Raw genomic sequence first — 23,120 nt, 5'->3', positions numbered from 1 at the left:
TGTCAATAGTGCCATCTTCCCGCTCTCGGAGGTAAAGGCGGCCACCGAATCGGCCACGGCTCGGTGAGTGAGATCTAGAGCCGCGGTGTGGGCTGCCTGGTTGCCTGCGAGCGGGACGCTGGCGTGAGGCGGGCTCCACAGAAGGAAGACATTCGCATTTTTAGTTTTGAGATACAAGGACGACGACGTCGAGGCCATCACCCCTCGAAACTCGCCACCATCCTTGCTGCCATTACTTGATTGTAGCATCCGGGCCGCTAGACGCGACATGCGACCAAGCGCGAAGCCACAAACGGCAGCTTGCGAGTCGCTGATCACCACCGCACCCTCCGGTGCTGCGACCAGTGCAAGAGCAATCACTGCCTCTTTGGCCGCCTCTGTGTGTTCCGTACGCACCGTGGCGCTCGCGAGGCATTTGCCTGTGCGATTCACAACGGCGATAAAGTGAGCATGCTTTCCCCCTGAGTATCGCGCGGCATCCACGTACACCGCTTCGTCGCTGTTCTCATACATTCTGCGGAAGTCACTTGCTTTTTTCTTCCGGCGCCCAACATTGTGTGTCGAGTGCATCTTTCTGAGGGACAATGAGGTGGGACAATGAGATGGTCGTGGACCATTATAGGAACCACAATAACGTCTCCGCATTGCGTGTGACAGGTTAGGCCTAAAAATTTGAAAATGCGCGAGCCCGTCTAGATATATTTCCACAGCGCAAGACTACGAGTAACTGCTCGTAGTCTTGCGCTGTGCAAATCTATTGATTCCCAATCACCAACTAGCCCCAGCATCTGTCTTGCCCGCCTTGCACTTGGACAATCACTCGTATTGTGCAATGTTGGGCGCCTCAATCAGTTCGTCCAAGGCGTTGGGCAGGCCCAGCTCGAAGGACATCCGTAATGGCCCCTTTAACACGGGTACTTTGTGACAGTGAAGTAATTTCGGCATGGTCTTCCGCTTCCGAATACACATTTGCGAAACTGCGTCATTTGCTGACATCTCGACCGATTCTCAGTCACTTTGACTCAGATGCCCCTACCGAAATCCACGCCGACGCTAGTGGAGTGAGCCTTCGCACTATTCTTGCTCAACGCAAGTCTGGATTCGGCGAGTACGTGGTTTATTCTGCAAGTCGCACTCTTACTAGGGCTGAAGGAATTACTCGGTCACAAAAAAGGAATGTCTGGCCATCACTTGAGCAATCAGAAAAGTTCGACCCTACGTCTATGGCCGTGCATTTTACGTGGTGACTGATCATCATGCCCTCTGCTGGTCATCGTCGCTACAAGGCTCATCTCGACGTCTGGCTCATCGGGCCTTCCTTCTCCAAGACTGTGATATCCGTGTCATCCATAGGTCGGGCCGCAGAAATTCAGATGCCAACGCTATTTCCCGCTCTTCACTTGCCCATGAACATGGAAGTGCGTCTGTTTCCAGTCTCGATGCTGCGGCAGTTTTTTTCACTGACATGCCCTCTGAGCAGTGCCTAGACATTTGGATACTCTTTATAATAGAGGTACTGTCTCAGCCGCCCCAAGGTACCGCCAATCGTTCGCTACGACGGGCAGCTTGCCATTTCACCATCCGCGATGGATTCTTGTACCGTCTCAACTACCTTTCCGATGATCGCAAGTGATTGCTTGTGATTCCTCGCCACCTAGGAGCCATTATTTGCGACTACTTTCACGCGGATCCTCATCGCGGCCACACCGGTGGGATAAAAACGTATGCACGCCTCCGGCTGCAGTACTATTGGCGCAGAGTGTACCAAGTTGTCTGAGAGTACATACGTTCGTGTTCCAAAGTTGTTCGTGCTCCGAAAAAAAGCCCACCCAACATAGCCAATGGACAACTGCAGCCTTTGCCTTCCCCATTTCGAGCTTTAGACCACATCGGAATTGACTTGTATGGTCCCTTTCCCTACGCTTTTAACGGGAACCGTTGGGTGGTTCTCGCTATCGACCACTTGTCACGCTTTTCGGAAACTGCCGCGCTGCCAGAGGACATATCACGTGAAGTTGGCTTGTTTATCCTTCACAATCTTGTTCCTGCCATGGCGTGCCTCGTGAGCTACTCAGCGACCGTGGACGTACGTTTCTTTCCAAAGCCGTACAAGCCCTTTTTCGTGAATGCAACGTTGGGCATCGGACAACCAGCGCGTACCATCCGCAAACGAATGGAATGACCGAAAAGTTTAACCGCACACTGGGTGACATGCTGTCTATGTACGTGTCCGCTGACCATACCCACTGGAGCCACATACTCCTCTTTGTTACTTACGCTTACAATAGCACCACTCAGTCTACGACAGGAGACTCTCTGTTTTTCCTCCTCTATGGGCACCAACCTTCCTCATTCATGGATATCATTCTCTTGTACCGTCCGGACGCTTAAGAATCCACAACTCCATCCGAAGTCGCCACCTATGCAGAAGATTGCAGGCAACTCGCACGTTCCTTAACCACAGAAGATCAAGCGTACCAGATGGACCGTCACGATGAAAACTGCCTCCCCAGTCATATTCGCCTGGCACGTTGGTATGGCTTCACGTTCCCTCATGTGCTCCTGGTCTTTCCACCAAGCTACTGCCGAAGTACGAAGGCTCCTACCAAGTCCTACGCTTCTCTTCACCGGTTAACTATATCGTTGAGCCAGTTCAACCATCGACAGACCGATGCCGTCGAGGTCGCGAGACTGTTCATGTAGATCCATTGAAACCGCACTACGACCCACCCATCCTAGCCGGTCCATAGACCGCTAGGATAGCTCCTTTTCTGGGTAGGGGGTGGGTGGGAGGTATTTGCACCATTGATGTATGGCACATGTACGAGCGCCAGCGAAAGAAGAGAAGGACTAGTATTGTTGCTGCCCGCGCTCACTCCGATTGACAACTGGTCGGCTTTACATCGGCGTTTTTCCCAGTAACAGTGTCTTCGCCTCCCTGCTAAAGGCACACAAACAATATATATATATATATATATATATATATATATATATATATATATATATATATATATATATATATATATATATATATAAGGGAGAGAAGTGTATACCTAAGGGCTCGTATTTCCGTGTTTTAACACAATAATAATGAGATATAACAGACAGTAATGCCAAGGAATGTACAGGGGAAGCTATTAGAACCAATGGAATGTAAATAGGAAGAAAGAAAAGTGGATGAAAAAATTACCAGCTGTGAGCAGGAATCGAACCTACGACCTTCGAATAACGCGTTCGATGCTCTAACCACTGAGCTATCACAGCGGCCGTTCCTCCATCCACTTTTTGGGGTTTATATGTGAATTTAGAAGTAGGGGTGACAGTCAGCGCCATCTATAAGCCAAACAACGAGTGTGAAAACACTCTTATTCGCATGTTTTGGCGTCACGTAGCACGTGAACTTATTATGAGCGGGCAGCTGATTAATTGTCCCTCTTATACAACCTAAACACACCAAGTCTGCCAGTACGAGACCCTCGTTCAATGAAATAAGGGAGAGAAGTGTATACCTAAGGGCTCGTATTTTCGTGTTTTAACACAATAATAATGAGATATAACAGACAGTAATGCCAAGGAATGTACAGGGGAAGCTATTAGAACCAATGGAATGTGAATAAGAAGAAAGAAAAGTGGATGAAAAAATTACCAGCTGTGAGCAGGAATCGAACCTACGATATATATCTATTTCTATATATATATATATATATATATATATATATATATATATATATATATATATATATATATATATATATATACTTTTGTGAGCAAGAAAGACAGAACACCCGTTCGTTGGACAAGCTTTCTTGTTACTCTACTTCACCCAGCCATCCCATTGTGATAATTGATCACGTGATTGTAGGGAAATAATTTGGCTACGTAAGTATTCTTTGGTGATTATTAGCCTAGTCACTAGCTGTAATGTCATGTAGAGCGATAATAATCAAACGACTCGATGGTACGTGATGTTACGTGTTTTCTAGGCAGGTGCTTGGTTATTGTGGGGTGTTTTCTAGTTTTAGTCATGCGCCAAATTATTACATAATGTAACGTGATTTTAGCCACGTGACTAGTTATCACCTGAATGTGAGCGATTTCACTTCCGTGACTTGTTCAATGCGAAGTTAGGCTATTTCTGGTCTCACAACAGACTCGCTTGTTGTATTTTTGCATTACACGCTGTACAAATCAATTCAGATTTTCGTGCATTGTAGCCATTCTATTTTTTGGGAAAATACACTACCTATCAATCCAGACCGATTTCTCGATTCTATACAATTTTTGTAGCTCTACATACCAACCTGTACTTAGGAATAGCACAGTGCAGAAGTAAAAAAACATAGAAACTACATTTCACTGTACGACAAGAAGACTTGTGGGGGTGGTAGAGTCAGTGAATACTTTCAAAAGCGGCTGGGGAAATAGTTTACACATAACGAGGACCGAGAACGACAACAGATGGGGTAAAGCGTTCCGGCAGATGAATTGAGCAAAACAACTACAGAGGCTCATAGGCAAAGAGAAGCTAGCAGTGTAAGTGATATGGCAAACAAAAACTATTCACCGAATCGTCAAAGATGTGTTAACGATGAATAGGCAAGCACCGATGGCAAAGAACAAAATATATAACTGCGAAACTGATAAAGATCAAATAATCAAGGATGAATTTTTCGGTAAATCAAGGTCATGCTTTTTGTTTTTTGAACTCAGATAATATTGCTTGAGTACAAATAATAGGCGACATTCAGTAAAAAAATATAAATGCATGTACGCGCTTTTGTTAGGAAAACTGCAGCGAATGTTCTCATTAAAACTCAGGTAAACTTTCGGACGCAAGCCTACGCTGACCCTAGTTTTTTCGGGACACCATTGTACAGGCGAATAGGTTGATGATAGAAATAAGTAAAATATTACTGGATTATCATAGGCTCAAAAGTACCCAGAAAGCAAAAAACTGTTTTAAAAAGGCAAATATTACGCACCTTGCGAATCACCGTTATCAGAATCGACGTTTCATGAGTGACACGTCCTGAAATCACGCAAAATATATGTGTAAATGTTGCACGCACCGACATATGTTGAAGAGTTGCAGATGTCTATATTATAACTAGTTGTTTCCACTTGCGCAACGACGCGAAAGGGATCACCAGTATTAGCAGCACCAGAAGCAAAAAGCTGATATGAAGTGCCTGTGCTCGCGAGATTGGTAGTCCTGGACACTGTCACTTAAATCAGTTTCAGTGCATCACATGTAACTACAATTGACGTTAACCCAACGTAACGGCTTTTTCGAGGAGTACACACGAAATGTTCATAAAATTGGATAGACAGTGCTGCCACCACAACTGATGTTTTATGAACATTGGGGTCTATTTGAAGAGCAGTTCCGAGACCTGGCATGGTTCTCTGATAAAATAATTGATTGCCAGGCAAAATGCTTGAGTTTGATTCCTGCTTGGCCCTTTTCATTTGTTGTTTGCATTCGTTGGGTCAACGCTGCTGATAACTTTTAAATGCGAAGCATCTTTAGCGAAATTCTGCCACTTTGAGCGTACCTATCTATCTATCCATCTATCTATCTATCTATCTATCTATCTATCTATCTATCTATCTATTTATCTATCTATCTATCTATCTATCCATCTATCTATCTATCTATCTATCTATCCGCCAACGACTTTAACTCTCCTGACCGTTTCTGTGATGATATCGATACCAATCTTGGTATAGCTTAACATGACTGTATGGAGAACATATTTGGGTAGTCATGACATGAAAATCATGATATGTACGTCTTGAACTTGAAGATTTGCATTTCATGGACCTGCAGCTCTTTTGGTGATTTGGTTCACACAGAATGTTGCAAAACTGGTATGGTATCACATGATTGCATCGCGAACGCAAGCGACAGACGGTAACATGAAAATAATGACATTGAAAAAGACGACGATGTTCTGAAGCACTGCCTCTGTTAGATCAGTTCGTAGTATTTTGCTATTTTTCCCAGTCTAACAGTTTGTATTACTTGTTTGTGCTTTGTACTCACAGCGTGACGACCTGGAGGTCCCTGTCCACCCAGAAAAGCACGACAGACGGACTTCTAGACGGCCTGTGTCTTACCCGCCACAGCACGAAACATCGCCGCCAGATGCACTCGACGCCGCATCTATGGCAGCGGCGGCAACTGCTACTCCTAGAGCGTCTGTAAAAGGAACTACAGACCATGGCCCTGCAAACAAGAAACTACGGGACGAAGAAGGCGGCTCTTATTCTTCAGATAAAAATGTAGAGGATATAAACCAGGCACCTTACACAGTTTTATTTTACAAGAAAAAAAAGGGGTGCTTTCGTTCCTGTTGTCTTCAGGCCTACCACAGATGCAGGAAGCTTATGGAACGTCAACCCCAACATTGGCGCATCAGCCGTTGTAACTTCAGCTCAAGAGAAAGTTCTTGACCACCGCCTCAACAAGGACAGAAGCCTGATGGTCACAGTGTCGACCCAGCCGGCCGCCAACCGTCTGCTAACGGTGACTGAATTAGCAGGGGTACTCGTGGAAGCCCGCGTTCGGTACTCTTACACAGCGAACTATAAAATACAAGATGTCCCTCTGAGTTACTCAAATGAAGACTTACAAGACTGTCTACGTGATCAGGGCGTCGTGTAGGCAACGAGACGCAGCACCTACACACCCGAAGATGGCGGCAGGTTGAAAGAAGTACGTTGTCGATCCGTTATTATGCAATTCACGAAGGATTCACCATTACTTAACGAGTTACGCTTGGGTTCTGTAGCTACCCGGTGGCCGAGTACGTCGAGGCAGCTACACAGTTTTATAAATGCCAGAGGCATGGTCATATATCAAAATAGCAATGGCCCGGTGCGCTGCAAAGTCTGTGCTGGTCCTCACTCGCAAAAAGAGTGCACCTCAAGAGCAATACCTAAATGTGCTAACTGCGGTGGTCCCCACTCTGCTTCGTATGGAGGGTCTATTAAAAAGAAGGCTGCTACACTTGCATGCTCGTTTGAGTAAGCACAAGGAAAACCACCAAGGTGCAATGAACCACCGCCCAATCCAGAAGTTGTATTCACGAATATGAAAGACCTCTCCCAGGAAAGATCTTCACAAAGCTGAAACGCACCTGGTAACACGTACGTTGATGTGTCGAAAAAGAAACGTGGGAAACCGAATGGCACATCGCATCTTTGAAAACCACCACATAGCGTCTCACAAGACTCATCAGTCGCGTACAGGCGTCCCCATTTTCAGCCACTGCAACACGACAGGGGGATCGGCGAAAGGCAACACTACGGAAACACAGACGAAGATTTTGCAAACATACTGATTTCGATGTTTTTCGCAACTCTCAAAGCCTTTATCCGCACAAATCCTTCATGAATAAATATTCGAAATATCCCACAGGTAGAAGAAATTCTTAAATGGAACCATTGGTGCCGACGTCTTACGCTCCGCAGGGACGTTCTCTATCGCAGTAGTAATCATGGCTCCCCTAACGAAATCTTTACCTGAACTGACCATTTACAGAATCTTCTGCACATGCACCATATTCCAGTGGAACGCTAACGGCCTTCGCTCGAAGCTCTCAGACTTCTGGCGACTGGGGCGCGAATACCGATTCCCGTTCATCGTCATTTCTGAATCGCGCATCGACACAAAATTTAGAATGAACAGTTATTTTTTTCATCACTCAAAGTGACCTGGCAGTATCAGCAGATTACTCATCGGCTTTCGTAAAAACATTCCAGCTTTCGTGATAGACATCCTGCCCCACTGCGACAACAAATATGTGTGTGCCATATCAATAATAGGTAAACAGGAATAGACTCTCATTCGAGTATACCTGGAGCCAGGCAGGCCTTTCGACGCTTCAAGGCTTGAAAACTTGATTTCAAGGACACCTTCCCAACATAACATTTCTGGAGACTTCAATGCCCACATTGAAATATGGGTCAGCTCATACACTTCTTGAGGAGCTAAGCTTGCAGAGCTGCTCTCCAAAGACTCAATGAAACCTCTAAACGACAGCAACATAACCTGCCTAAGGCACCACGAATATCAACAGGGTCTCCAAACACTCAATGAAACCTCTAAATGACGGCAGCATAACCTGCCTAAGGCACCACGACTATCAGCAGGGTCGACGTGATCTTTGTAAAGAGTTAAGTCGCTCGCAACTTTGACTGGTACACCGACTTAGAAACGCGTTGGAGATTTATAACTACCCAATCATGATATCAGCTGCTGGTGCAAACATGACATCGAGGAGAACCGTGATGAGATTACCAGTTTGGAATGGGTACAAAGACACAACAGGAAAGAGAATCACTGCCGCTACAAAGGATCACGAATTACTCGCTACGATGGCTTATTGCCTAAAACAATGCACACACGTTTCAACTAAAAACAACACATTTCCGTCAAATGCTGAGAAGTTTGAAAGACTGTGTGCTATTCGCAGGCAAGCTGAACGAAAAGTTCTGTGCACGAGAAGTTTAGAAGACCTCAGAGCCTGCCGACAGACACAGCGTCATATTCGGGGCTACCTAGATAAACGTAGCTGGCAAAGATGGTGTGACTTTTGCTCAACATTAGATGTTTGCCAACCTGTGTCCGAAATCTGGCGGGTTTTAGAGGCATGTGCATGCCACTCCAGCAGCTTCATTCTTTCACCGCACTCTCCCTGCACGAACAAAAATCTCTCAAAGAGCACTCGGAAAGATATTGCGCACTACTATCAACAAATTCAAAGCTTTGGCCCTCATCTGCAGTTAACCAGTCTGGCAACTCACGGGCGGCAGTGCCAGCGCTATACATACCTTTTACTATTGAGGAACTGAACACAGCTATTGATGAGTCAAACAGGCGCACATCACCTGGCCATGACGAAAAAACCTATGAAGCCATTGCAAAGCTACCCCACGCGTCCCGCCTACGACTCAAAGAATATTATTATTCTTCGTGGATGTCTGGAGTGGTCCCCGCTGAGTGAAAACTAGCGAAATTAGTGCCAATTTGGAAACCCGGTAAGCAGCCAACAAGCTACACCTCTTTCCGGCCTGTCATCCTACTGAGTTGCGTTGGCAAACTCATGGAGCGAATGACTCACAAACGATTGACATGGTTCCTAGAAAGCCGCAACGACTTTTCGAAAGAAATAAACGGATTCCGCCAAGGCAGGTCGACTATCGACAATGTTATCGCACTTGTCTCTTCCCTTGAAATGAACCTCTCCTTAGGTCGAACCCGACAGCTGTACTCCTTGGCATCAAGGCAGCTTTCGACTCAGTCTTTCACTATGCCTTTATCGCAACGATGGAATATCTTGGCCTAGGAGCGAATCTATAAAAATGGATCGAGAACTATCTAAAAGATTAGAAAATAAATATGAGCGCTCCAATTGGTCCCCCACAGTTCTATACAGTAGAAAAGGGTGTACCTCAGGTTGCACCCCAGTGTGCCATACTCAGCTTGCTTCTTTTCAACGTTACCCTGGTACACATAACGAAGGTGATTCCTAGAGGAGTACACAACACAATTTACGCCGATGAAATCTGTATCTGCAGCACTTCAAGGTTGCGTTACACCACCAAACAGCGATTTCAAGAAGCTTTACAGAACACCTCCTCTTACCTAGCGCCCCGAGGCATGCACCTTTCACCAGAGAAGAGCACATCCGATGCTTTCACGAAAAATAAAATGAGTAAGTATGCACAACTCCTCGGTGGGCAACCGCTGACCTATGCACGGTCTCAAAAATTTCTGGCATTCATCATCGACCAAAATCCTTCCTGGTCTCCTCAGGTGAAGAAACTTTGATTTAGAATAGCAGCAGCAACTCAACTCTTCAAATCCTTGGCTGGAACACGATGGGGATGTAAATGCCGCTCAATGGTACTGCTTGAAGGAACATTGCGCTATTGTCCACCGGCGCTTCACTGGCGCTTCATACATTGAAGGAACATTGCGCTATTGTCCACCGGCGCTTCACCGATTATCGCCAGTAAACAAGACTAGTTTGGAAGCCGCACGCAACAGCTGCCTACGAATATGTCTAGAGCTCCCGAAAGGTCATCAGCATTGGGAAGTGTAGCGGAAGCAGGATGTCTCTCACTAGATGTCATCTCTATCCAAGAAACCATGCGTACTCGTATTCCATATGTATTACAAGGTAAAAAACATACCCTGTAACGGGTTCACCTAACGCACAACAATTCGTTCGGCCAAGCTGTGCGAATGCTTCAAATTTCCCCTGTTAATCAGCCACAAAAATAATCCCTGCAACATTTCGTCCCTGGACACTTTCGCCTCTAAATATAAAAGAATTTGTTTCTTGCACCAATCGGACAAAGAGACGAATGTCACAGGCTGCGCTTTTGCAGACTGCTCTCCTCTTCTTAGCCGAGAACTGTGCTCAGCCTTCTTGCCCCGCCGTGGTGGTCTAGTGGCTAAGGTACTCGGCTGCTGACCCGCAGGTCGTGGGTTCGAATCCCAGCTGCGGCGGCTGCATTTCCGATGGAGGCGGAAATGTTGTAGGCCCGTGTGCTCAGATTTGGGTGCACGTTAAAGAACCCCAGGTAATCAAAACTTCCGGAGCCCTCCACTACGGCGTCTCTCATAATCATATGGTGGTTTTGGGACGTTAAACCCCACAAATCAATCATGCTCAGCCCTCGCATATTTACACCGACGCCCCAACCACTTGGGATGCTTTCGCTAAAAACTTTATATCCCTTCTACAAGGCAAATGTTATCCTGTAGATTGCAATGAAAGACATTTTCGAGAGCAGCAGATTTTCATGGCATCAAAAAAGCTGTCCTTTACATCTTGCGTCAAAGCCGGACCCATCGGTAATTTTCACGGATCCATGGGAGCACAACAGATATTGTAAAACCTCCTAAAGAAAACGAATTCTCACCTCGTTTTATTTGACATAGCACACCTACATTCCCTGGCTGTTACCGCAGGGAACTGTAGCACAATTCAGTGAATACCGGCTCATTGTGGCATCAACACCAACAAAAAAGCAGATGAAGCAGCACGCAAGGTCTTCGACACCACAATTAGAGACGAACTTATTTCACTAAATTAGATGCAGCTCAGATGGCCAAAAGACTTGCGATTGAAGGAAATAACAAACGCTGCAACCTTCCGAGACATCATTATGCCTTCCTTTACTGAACCGACTCCTATCTAGGAACAAGACTCTCATTCAAACTTCCTTGCCATCTGGAAACACTGTACCATCGTCTACGTCTAAACAGTGGATATCTTAACAGCCTACGGTACCGCTTCGGTCAGTCAGCGAGTCCATACTGAAACAACTGTGGCTCAATCGGAACTATGGATCATATATTGTATGAGTTTAGAGCGTATGCTGATGAGCTAGCGCTTTATGAACATTGCATGCATTCTATACCTGAGAGAATTTTCTCCCTTGACTGTGTATTTGGACCTTTAGCCGGCCCCACTTAACAGAGGCGTGTTATAAAACTTTTGTTTGCATACTTGGACAGCGTCAGTCACCTAGACAAGCTGTAGCTGTAGCTTGACACTACGAAAATCTGTTAACGCGCGTCCTCCTTCATTGGTCAAAGAGGTGGCCTTTTCCTATACTTTTTTACTATATCATCTATATTTACATTTTGTCTTTTTTGTCACCCTCCCTCTTCCTATTTGTCCTTTCAATCCTCAATCCACTTCACCTCGCAGAGTAGCAAGTAAGCGAATTTTATATGCCGGCTAAATTTTCTGCATTTCAACAGAGAGCTCTGTCTCTCTATGTGACGAGAAAAACATGACTACATGCCACGCTCATAATGTGCTCGCGACCGTTTCGCTTGCGTCACATATGCTAAATTTGGTATTACGGTACGTGTAAGAACGACGAAGGTATGTGACTAGTGAAAACATGATAATCATTAGATGCGTGTCATGCAACAACATTACTTCATGCCGCGCTCATGATGCGCTTTTGGCCGTTTCGCTAGCTTCGCCTATACCCACGTTGGTATTACGGGACGTGTGTGAAAGACGAAAATATATTACTGGTACAAACATGATAAACATGTGATACGTGTCATAAAACAACATGACTGCATGCCATGCTCATGATGCGCTGGCGGCCGTTTTGCTAGTTTCACTTATATCACACTCGGTATTACGGTACGTGAATGGATGAAAAAGATTTGTGACTGGTGCGAAAATGATAATCATGAGATGCTCGTCATGTAACAACATGACTACATGCCACCCCCATGATGCGCTCGTTGCCGTTTTGTTATCTTCACAAGTGCCCAATTCCGTATTACGTGACGCCAATGAATGAAGAAGGCATGTGACTAGTGAAAACATAATAATCATGAGGTGCGTGTCATGTAACAACATGACCACATGTTACGCTCACGATGCGCTCGCGGCTGATTCGCTAGCTTCACATGGACAAACTTGGTATTACGCGACGTGAATGGACGACATAGGCAAATGACACATCCAAACACGATAATTACGACATGCGTATGATGCAACCTGACAACATGCCGCACTCATGATGTGCTCGTGGCCGTTCGCTAGCTTCACATGTACCAAACTCAATATTACGCTGCGCGAACGGGTGGCATAGGTAAATTACACATCAAAAGATGATAATCACGGCATGCGTGTCATGTAACAACATGACTACATGCCACACTGATGATGCGCTTGTGGCCATTTCGCCAGCTCCACATATGCCAAATTTCGTAAAACGTGACATCAATAGATGACAAGGATACGTGACTGTTGAAACATGATAATCATGAGATGCATGCCATGTGACAACATGACTACACGCCACGATCAAGGCGCCAATACATTACGACGTGAGGCGGTGCGCGTGCTCGCCGGTGTTCTATTCGTCGCGTCATGCTGCCGTTGCGACGCAAGGCGCCGGTTTTGCAGTGTAATCGCAGGTGTGCGCTGCACAGCACTGCTTTGATGCATGCGCGTTTCATCATGTCCGGCGTCCCTCCGTCACGAAAAGGGGCAGACACAGTGACGTCTGGGTAACGCATCGGCGCAAATTTCGCGCCGGTTGTCGTCAGGCCGCGCCGACAGACGCTGGTTACGCCGGTCGCGGCCGGTGTCAGACTATAGAGTTCTCGCGTTGCGTCACTGTGCCCAACGTGCGCGCGCGTCAACACTTCATTGTAGTATAATGGGCCCTTCATCATGCACTCGTGCCCATTTTGATAGCTCCACATATTCCTAATTAGGTGTTACGCGATGTCAACGGATGACGAAATATATGACTGGCGGAAACATGATACACCTGAGATGCGTGTCATGTGAGAAAGTACCCTGCAATAGCGTGCTCGCGGCCGTTTCGCTAGCTCCACATACACTAAATTTGGTATCACGTGACGTGAATAGATGACGAAGGCAAACTGTACATCCAAACGTGATGATGATACCAAATATGATAAGTCATGTACGGCATCATTTACCTCTACCTTGTGACATTGTGGGGATTTCCAAGTGAGATAGTAACCTTTCTTTTTCATGCTTCGCATATCATCGATTCCCACTGTACGCAGGATCTGCATTTTTTACCGTTCACGCGTTAAAATTACACGTTTGTTCTTTTTCTTCATTGGTAGATGCTAAGTGTCAACCGCCTGTGGCACATAGTGACCACTGGGCCTACCCACTGGGCCACTAGGCCTACCAGTGGCACATAGTGGCCACTGGGCCTACCCACTTGGCCACTGGGCCTACCACTGGCACATAGTGGCCAGCGGGGATATGCCACTGTCTTGAGGTATGTGCTTGGCTACGTAGGCGACGGGATTGTCATAATACTCAAGTCTTTTTAGCGGGCCAGGTTCATCAAACTATTTTATCCCCACCACACCACTCTTCCATTCTACTTTTGGTTAATGTCAAGTTAAGGGGGTGATCCCGAAAGCACCCAGACGTGAGTGGATAGATAGATAGATAGATAGGTAGATAGATAGATAGATAGATAGATAGATAGATAGATAGATAGATAGATAGATAGACAGATAGATAGATAGATAGATAGATAGATAGTAGATAGATAGATAGATAGATAGATAGATAGATAGATAGATAGATAGATAGATAGATAGATAGATAGATAGATAGATTATTGCCAAAAGAGCTTCCAGTGCGAAAAAATGGCTTCGCATTTAAAACAGGTAAATTAGTGGTAGAGTACAGAACATTGAGGTTAGAATAGTGTTTTTTCTTTTCTCGAAAAAGAACCTTCATTAAGCTAGACATGAATACGTGAAAGTGTAGTAGTAGTAATAGTGTTGGTATTAGCAGTATTATTATTAGTGGTGGTGGTCGTAGTAGTAGTAGTAATTTTATTCTTAATGTTCACATTAGGAAGAAAAAGACGACGAAGACGCAGCAAATTACTAATACCAAAATCTTGAGCAATGTAGAACACATGTAATTTCCGCAGTATAAAGTAGACGCTTTTTCATGCATGAATTCTCTGTCTTAAAATGTCTCGCACGGTCCTTCTTAAGAGTGCTAGGCGAAAGTGAAATATTTGTTTTTGACAATTTTGTCGCGCGATTTCCACACTTAGCGTAGCTTGACTCTATCACAATAATCAGAGGCGTTGCAATGTTCCTGCACCTCACAGGCATCCGTTTTCACATACGTTTGATCATGTGACAATGTACATTTGGCGTTACATCAGTGATACAGATGCGTGGTAATGTATTCACGCAGTGATTAGAAGTTATTACGATACATGATGTTACGATGATATCATGCGCTGATGGTGGTATATGACGATTATTAGTTAAATCATTCACGCCCACACCAACTTTGCTTTAGGTTTTAATGGAATAGCGCACTCGTTCAACGAAAATTCCGGCGTCGGTGTCGGCCTCGTTGGTTCTGAGCAAAGAATCATAATCTTTGCGTGTCTGAAGAATGAAAAAAGATTCAAATCAAAAATGAAACATTCTACATCTAAGTATGGATCAATCCGTGTCATTTTCGTCGCAAGTGAATGTCGTATAACAAAGATATGCATCTGCTTGCAAGTACAATGATAATAACTTTTTCTGCTTGGAAATGCAGTGAAAATAACTTCGATGCTTTACAAACACATGTGTCCTGCATGCATTCTTCACAATACAACAACACTAAACACTGCCGTAACAATGCGTGGTACAAGCGTGCATTGCCATGAGAACATGCGATATCATGACTTCATAGTTTAAATCCAGTCACCCACTACAAAAGCCTCACACGCTACAGCACCCTTGAGGCCACTTAGTGGGTGCATAGGACATTGAAAAAGATTTCATGAACAAGTGTTGAAAGTACAAACTAGGAACAGAATACTGCTATAGCGTTCAACTGACAAAGGCGAAGCTTAAGAGTCTCCAAATTTTTTTATGGGGCATCGCAGGCTTTTGTACTGACAACTTAAACATACCATAGTCGCGAAATTTCAAAGCCTCTCGACGATTCTATCGCATGGGTCAGGACGGCGTGGAAAAAACACAAATTCGGAAAAAGACAAAAGTGCTTGCGTAAAGATGCGTGACGTGTCTTTTTTTCTCTCCCCGATGCAGAAGACACGATAGTCACTACCGTTTCGACTTGATTAAAGATATGTACCTCTCGGGTACCTTTAGGAATCTTATCCTTCGATGTGTCGTGCCAATGATCTACACTTTTCGCTGATTGAAGACGAGCGAATGTTTAAAATACCGTACGTCTGGCATTAAGATCGTAATTTCGAATACAGCGTTGGCAGATTTGGCTACTTTGCGCCCAATTGGCTCCGAAAAAAAACGATGTTGGCTGCCTAGCAGTTTTTGGCTATTCTTCTGGTGCTGACATGAACAGCTAACATACGATAAAACTATCTCTGGGTAACTCTCAGTGTAAAACTATCTCTGGGTAACTCTCTGGGTAACTCTCGGATTTGTATACTCAGTATACCAAAAGCAATCAGAGGCGTCCGGAACTCGTCCCTGCTGCCATGGTTTTCACATTGTTATAGAACTCGTATAGGTTAGGCAGCACTGTAACGTACGTAGCCGGCGGGGGACTCGTTAAGACTTTCTAGCCGCTATTTGTCATACGCGCTAATGCACTGAGCTGTATAGGTGGCGCCACTCTAAGCGAACGTTGTTTAAAAGTGGATGTGCGGGGTTCATGGAATCCATGCGCAAAGCGCGTGCGTCCTGTTGTTATCACAGTCATTTCTCATTCTAGTTTATTATTTTCGCTGGCGACACTGCTTCTCTTGTTAATCATGATGTTTGATATGTCAACAGTTCTATTTTACTCGTTTAGAAATTAGCGGCCCATTCCTTATCACTCCGTGCGCGCACGATGAAGTCAATGCGTTTCATACGTGAATGGGTGATATGGTAACACAGACACATCATTGGCATGCGATGAGCAGAGCTGGTATTGTTTTTTTAATGAGTCTCGCTGCAGACTGCTTATGGCGTCATATGTTATGAGGTGAATACAATGGATGAAGAGAAAACCTTGCCAAAAGAAGTATTTGGTTGCCCCATGCCAGTATTGAGGAGCAAGTACGCAGCTTCGTCAAGTTGAGGATGTGAGTGCCGACATGCCTGCAGTGGAATTCCGGAGCGAAATATTTACCTACCGGCACGCATGAGGTGCTGATCCTATGCAAGACATCGCAGACAGCGCAATTAAGCTTATTGTTTTCTCTTAATCTGACGCAGAAAAAGAGCGATTGTTTTCTCTTGTGCCTCTTAGAAATAAAACGACATAAGGAAACTAATGTCGCGTGAACTTCTCGCGATCATCAGGATGAAATTCGGTTTTTGTCTGAATGGTGTGACAAGCTCTACTCAATCTTGAATAAAAAATTCTGTTCTACAATTGCTGCGAAACGCGAATAACCTTGCTCACTCTAAATTAACAGTGCCGTGGGGCATGCTGGGAAAAGTGGACTCAATTATGTACGCTTAGTGTCGGTCTAGTATTACCTACTTATTTTCTATAGTCTGAATGCCTCCTCAAGAAAGTCACCTGATAAGTTTTATTTTGTTACTCTATTCCGATGTGATAAACATTGCTGTGATGTAATTTTTTTATTTGAAGTGTCAGAACGCAGTGATATTTCAGCTAAACTGAAGTCACATTTAGCTACTGTTCCGGCTAATTGGTTATTTTGTGGCTATTTTTCTCTTATAGGATCTAGCAACTCTGTTCCGGAATACTCTAATGTTGGCCGGAAATTTTCGAACATACCCTACGTCAGGCCAGGTACTGGCAACACTGGTCGTTCGAGCGAAGCAGGATTTCAAGATGACCAAGTGAGCGTGTACCAGTTCACGTATTGATAATTTTCTTGTTCGCACTACCAGACGCAAAAAAAGTTAGAGGGCCTTCAAATAGTGCAGGAACTATTTTATCAATGGGTGAGAATATGAATATTTCACATACCTCATTATTGATGCATGATATAAAGTTCAATTATGAGCCATGTCTTCTCGGCGAATGGTGTGGTTGCCTGTGTTGCCCGGGGGCTCCCGCTTGTGGTCGCCTCACGGGGCGCCTGATTTGAGCATTTCTTCGGAAAGCCGCATATAGGGCTGCACGGTTTCGTACAATTGGACGTTGTACTGGTCTTTGTGTAGGGCGCCTTAAGCAGCTTGTACATGCCCCGGGATCTGGATATCCGAAAACAAGAAGAGATCCTTTCTTCTCTGTAGAAACAAGAAGTGTGAGCGTCATGAAAACAACCAGAATGTGGAAGCAAGAAAACTGCGTCATACTATAGGAACCTGAAAAACTTCTCTCGAATCGAAATTTAGGCAGAGCACGACGTTCTATTTCAATGTGAACAAGCAATTTGAAAACGCCAAATTGCGTTGCCGTCAACTCTTAGCTATGCACTGAAAAGCTCGGTCTTGCGATTCCCCGGGTAATGAGCAGGTGTTGCTTGCCTCATTGGCACATTGTAAGATCGATCTTTTCCGTCTCAAGTACTACGTGTCATCAAGCTACTCAATTAACTGTCAGAAATTATAAAGCCAAGAAAAGTATTTCAGCAATGCTACAGTAGTTACTAAATCTTCGGCATAGTAAAGGTATCGGAAAAATAAATTAGGTGTGGACAATCTCCGCCGCCATTTCGGACACCGCGTACAGGTGAACGTTGTGCACATACGCCAGCCACCGCATTGGAGCGCTACGAGAAGAAGTGCTGTGACACGGAGGCTAAAGGAAGCAAGCGTGACGAGGCAGGTGCAACTTTTTCTTATAGCGAGAGCAATTAAATGGACACTCTCGGGTGAATTCGGCCACCGGCGTCGGCATTGACATTGGTGTCATTCACCGTTTATTTAGACGTTGCTATATACATATATGAAAACGCAAGAAAGGAAAATAATCCAGAAAAATACTCCGTCGCGCAAAATCGAACGTCTGACCTCTTGGCACAAGGCAGCACCTCCTTCACCGTTGAAAGGGAAGCTATTTATATCTAGCATTCACCGCCGGCGATAGCCATCGGGGCAACCATCGTGTTTTGAACATTACCAGTGAGAAGACGCAATAAACGTGCGTCGCCAAATCATCACGAAGCGGCAACGCGCGCTCAGGCGTCCATGTGTCACGCGTAGTTTGCCCTATGGAGGAAGGGGAGATGCTCACTCGTGCGCCCAGTTACCTCTTGGTGGGGAGACTCGGGCGCCTTAGGCTTTCACCTGAACGACTTTCTTGTAGTTACCGAAAGATTGATGCAACTTGCAGAGGAAGAACCTGAGAGCACACAATGATCATTGCACTCACTGTGCAGTCTCAGTTTGCGTAAAGGACGCGCTTTTAAGACACAGCGAAGTAACGACTGAAACAATTATTGACGTTCATCTGTACGTAAGAGTACGTTTGGTGCGTCATCTCTGTTTGAGCAAGTCTGGGCACGTTTCAATCTGCTCATTATTCATCGCGTGACATTTTAATTTGTTGCTATCGCATTCATTGCTTTGCCTTTGCGGCAAAGCTTTGACTTTTTTCTTCTATTTTTTAGAAGCACCGTGCAAGCTAGTACGAAAGCTGGGAACACATGATATGTTTTTGCGACAAAAAACACAACGTGTGGTGAACGCTGTAGTTGCCTCCATGGTGTTCTCCCATACGCAATGCCTGTGGCGGCTACATTTTCGATGGATGCGATAATTGCTGTAGGCTCGTGTTCTCAGATTTGGGCGCAAGTTAAAGACACCTTGTGGTCGAAATTTCTGGAGCCCTCCGCTACGGCATTTCTCATTATCATACGGCGGTTTGGGGACGTTAAACCCCAGATATCAATCAATCTTACAAAAGGGTACGTATTAGTGAAAATTTTTAAAAAGGAAGAATGTGAAAAGAAACAAGCGGGAGCAGAAAAATCGAGCGTTGAACTTTAAGAATTTATTGGAGAGATTGAGCAACCAGATTACAGCAATTTGCATATGCGTGCACGTGTTCGCAGATACACGAAATACTGCACGCATGCGCAGTCAGTTCCACTATGGTGACTTGTTTTTTCTCTCTTCTGTTTTGGTGGCATTTTCTCTACGTTACCACACGTCCAGATCATTAAATAGTTCAACATGCGCATCGAGTCTCATCTCTCCGTCCGCGTCACAACCTGTAATATCTTACTTAACCCTCCTACGCAAATGTAAAAAGCCGTCAAAATAGGATAGGCATCATCCACCAGAGGGAGCTGCGTTGCTCGCATTGCCCCATCTCAAAGTCCCTGACATTAGCCGTTAGGGGCACGCAGAAAATAGACGCGTGCACTCGTCCCCCATGTATCCCGCCCACAATCCGCCCTGTCATGCAGGGTGCGAGACGCATGCTGCTTTTTTCATCCGCTAGGTTATGTGTTCTGGCACTGTAAAAAGATCGGATAACTTGACTGTATGGCGCCTAATGAAAAAAGGCGAGGCTTTAGAACATCTAGTAGTCACGTGTAGTACCCCCTACCATTGTGCTGGAAGACGATTGAGGCTGCGGAGCAGTTCTGTGAGGGTGAGTAGGCATAGAAGTATGAAGGGTATTTATAGTATAACAGAGGGTAGTGAATCACAGACGGGAGTTGGAAGTTGCACACATACAGGAAAAGCTACCAACTCTATTCTTTGTTTGGTTTTGACTCTACTGGTTTAGCTGACTCAACGGTTTTTTGTGGAGGCGTTTGATTTTCGGCTGTCTTACTATGAAGGGCAAGTGGACGATACTTTATGTTGATATGCCACAGCTATTAGAAATGCTGCCTCTATATTTTTTCAGCGCTCATTTAACGTGACTCATATGCCACAGCTATTAGGGATGCTGCCACTATATTTTTTTGCGCTCATTTAACGTGACTCATTTACACAAAATTGACTTTCTGTTTACTTATGCAGATCTCCTTTTCATTACTGAAGCTGTTAGGAAAGTGCTTTCTTTTCCACCACTTACTAAAAGCTGTCATCACAATAACCAACCGGGTATATCGACAAAAGTCAAGTACACCCAGTACTACAAGTTCCACTAAAGAAAAAAGCAACAGTTAGCTTTGAAAATGAATTCATATAGACACAGATACAAAATACTTCCGGAAACACTACATGCTATACGATACTTGCTAATTGTATGTATCATAAGAAGCTTCAATCAACTTGCGATTCAGGTTATTGAGGTGTATAGAGCGGAGCAGCGTGACCCTACGTGCCAATGTGTTTATTTCAAAAATTGTTTAGGTGCGATTAACCTATTTTACTTCTAAAAAACATCTTGTTGTATTACAATATTTTGCTTTTTTGCTCAAGGTTAAAGTTTTGTTTCAAAACAACTAATTAGGATTTGTTTATTTGCGTAAGGTTACAAACCTTTAACCACTGCGCTGTTGATGGTTTTTGGGAGAGAAGCACCTTAGGCCTGCTACCCCATCATCGCTGTTGAAGCTCCTCACTGCATCACCACTCTCAAGCCCAGTGTATAAAGAGCGAAATAAACATTTATTCCGAATCGGTGCTCCAAATTATGCCTGGTATCACCCTAAACTAGGAAGGTTCCCTAGTCCAGGACCCCTCTGCCTTCGACTGCACTCTTGGTCTTGGTGTGCAGTTGTCGCTGGTCTTCCATGTCCTCGAGGACGAGCACGGCCTCTCACGTTTTGATTAGGTGGACTTCGTTTGTTTTCGGTGCTTGGTCCCACTCCGGTTGCATGTGAGGGTTTGCATGGCACTAGAATTCCAGCAGCGATTCTGCCAAAGTATTTGGTTCGCTGCAGAACAGGCATATGTAGCCATGTGTCGTTGCTACTCTAACACTACAAACTGAAGTGACCAGTGTACTCTCCACCCCATCCAAATCTAACCAAAGAAAGAAGCGTGATCGTCAGACGCCTGCAAACAACACACACATACATGAAATATTAATGCACTGCCCCAGCGTTATAAAATCGCGTGAGTTTCGCAGCTCCCAATAGATGCTTGGTCTCCGAAGGGAACGCAACAGCCGGAGCAAAGACTAGTGCTGCAGTTCTATGTGTCATCATTCCTCATGATTTCGTGATTTGCGCATTCCATACAAAGAAAGCGAGCACAGAGAAACGCGAAACGTATCGCAAGCGGCTATTCAGACATCTAAATTCGTGTCGACATGTGAGACGCCTCCGCGTTCACCCGTCAGTCACAGGTGCCTGCACGCAAGCGGAGCTCCGAAACGGTACCAAGTGAGTGAGTGGCCGCTTCTGGAGGGAAAGAGAACATGAGCTGTTTTTTGCGCAATGATGTGACAACTCTAATTCTTGTAGGGTAAGAGGAAAGCGGATAAAAAGAATAGTAGAAAGGTAATGAAGAAAGAGCATTCTTGGCACAGGAGCGATAAAAAGAAGAGAGGGGATATGAGAAAACTGGGGGACAGGATTGAAGTGTGAGGACGGGGTACCAATCGGCGAGAGCTACACGGCGCCATGAGATCGCAGATGGCTGCCTGATCAGCGTGAGCTAGGCTGGCGCAGGAGACTGCTGACGACACAACCATCAGCTTGAAATAAATCGAGCTAGTTCCTGTACTGATTTTAAAAACGTTGCCCCCATTCATGAAATTGATTGATTGATTTGTGGGCTTTAACGTCCCAAAACCACCATATGATTATGAGAGACGCCGTAGTGGAGGGCTCCGGAAATTTTGACCACCTGGGGTTCTTTAACGTGCACCCAAATCTGAGCACACGGGCCTCGACATTTCCGCCTCCATCGAAAATGCAGCCGCCGCTGCCGGGATTGGAACCCGCGACCTGCGGGTCAGCAGCCGAGTACCTTAGCCACTAGACCACCGCGGCGGGGCCGTTCATGAAATCTACCAGTGAGGTCAGGCGCACATTCATTTCCGTCTAATTTCTGAGGAGCTTCGTGATCGGTTATATTCGTAGATGAAGAAGGCTACATTTAGGGGTGCAGCATCCTAAGGTCGAGCCATGTCACTCCATCTGTCGTCACGGCAGCTTAATCGCAGTCTACCGGGGCACTTTCATCTACTTTGTGCGAGCACTGGATATGTGGATAGGGCGTAGCGATGCTTAGAGGCTCACTCCCGCCACTCACTCTTTCTCTCTCTAGCCATAAATAATGAGGGCGCACTGGCTAAGGAAATTGAAGTAGGAAGTCACGAGTGGTGGCTCAACTACCAGTGGAACTGGAAGCTCGTAAATCTGCCGCAGGCCAGTAGCACAGACAAGTGCACCCCGAGGTGATGAAAACGTGGGAAGCGGTGGTAAAACACCGCAAGAATTTGCAAGCTTTGGTTGATGGCGCCAATGTTCAACTTAAAGTGACACTGAAGTGGTTTTCTATTCATGAACTTATTGCGAATTCAGTATCTGCGCCATCTCACAACACATCTACAGCGACGTGTTTTTTTCTTGTTGATTTTCGAAGAACCAACGACTTTTTATGCGAACTAACTTTGAACGAGAGAACACACGCCGCAACTTGCACGGAGCGCAAGGGCATTGCGTGGGAGAGGTAGACACACGAGGAAGTGACGTCATTGAAAAAGTAAGCCAACGGGCCGCCTGCATCGCTCAGTCAGCTCAAC

The 23,120-nt window shown here is 45.2% G+C and overlaps 1 long non-coding RNA gene across 2 annotated transcripts; it reads right to left on the bottom strand.

The window, feature by feature from the left end:
• Window positions 1-14,863: 14,863 nt before the first annotated feature.
• LOC142785364 (uncharacterized) lies at window positions 14,864-18,837 on the bottom strand. 2 transcript variants are annotated; one of them, XR_012888944.1, is made up of 3 exons: window positions 18,699-18,837; window positions 17,487-17,749; window positions 14,864-14,965 (listed from the first exon to the last, which is right to left on the bottom strand). It is a non-coding gene; the product is annotated as an uncharacterized LOC142785364 (long non-coding RNA). The 2 variants fall into 2 exon arrangements; XR_012888940.1 differs by lacking the exon at window positions 18,699-18,837 and having other exon boundaries at window positions 17,487-18,210.
• Window positions 18,838-23,120: the final 4,283 nt, after the last annotated feature.

This window comes from Rhipicephalus microplus, chromosome 2, assembly GCF_043290135.1.
Source record: "Rhipicephalus microplus isolate Deutch F79 chromosome 2, USDA_Rmic, whole genome shotgun sequence".
Taxonomy (NCBI): Eukaryota; Metazoa; Arthropoda; class Arachnida; order Ixodida; family Ixodidae; genus Rhipicephalus; species Rhipicephalus microplus.
This window is presented reverse-complemented; position numbering and strand designations above follow the sequence as displayed.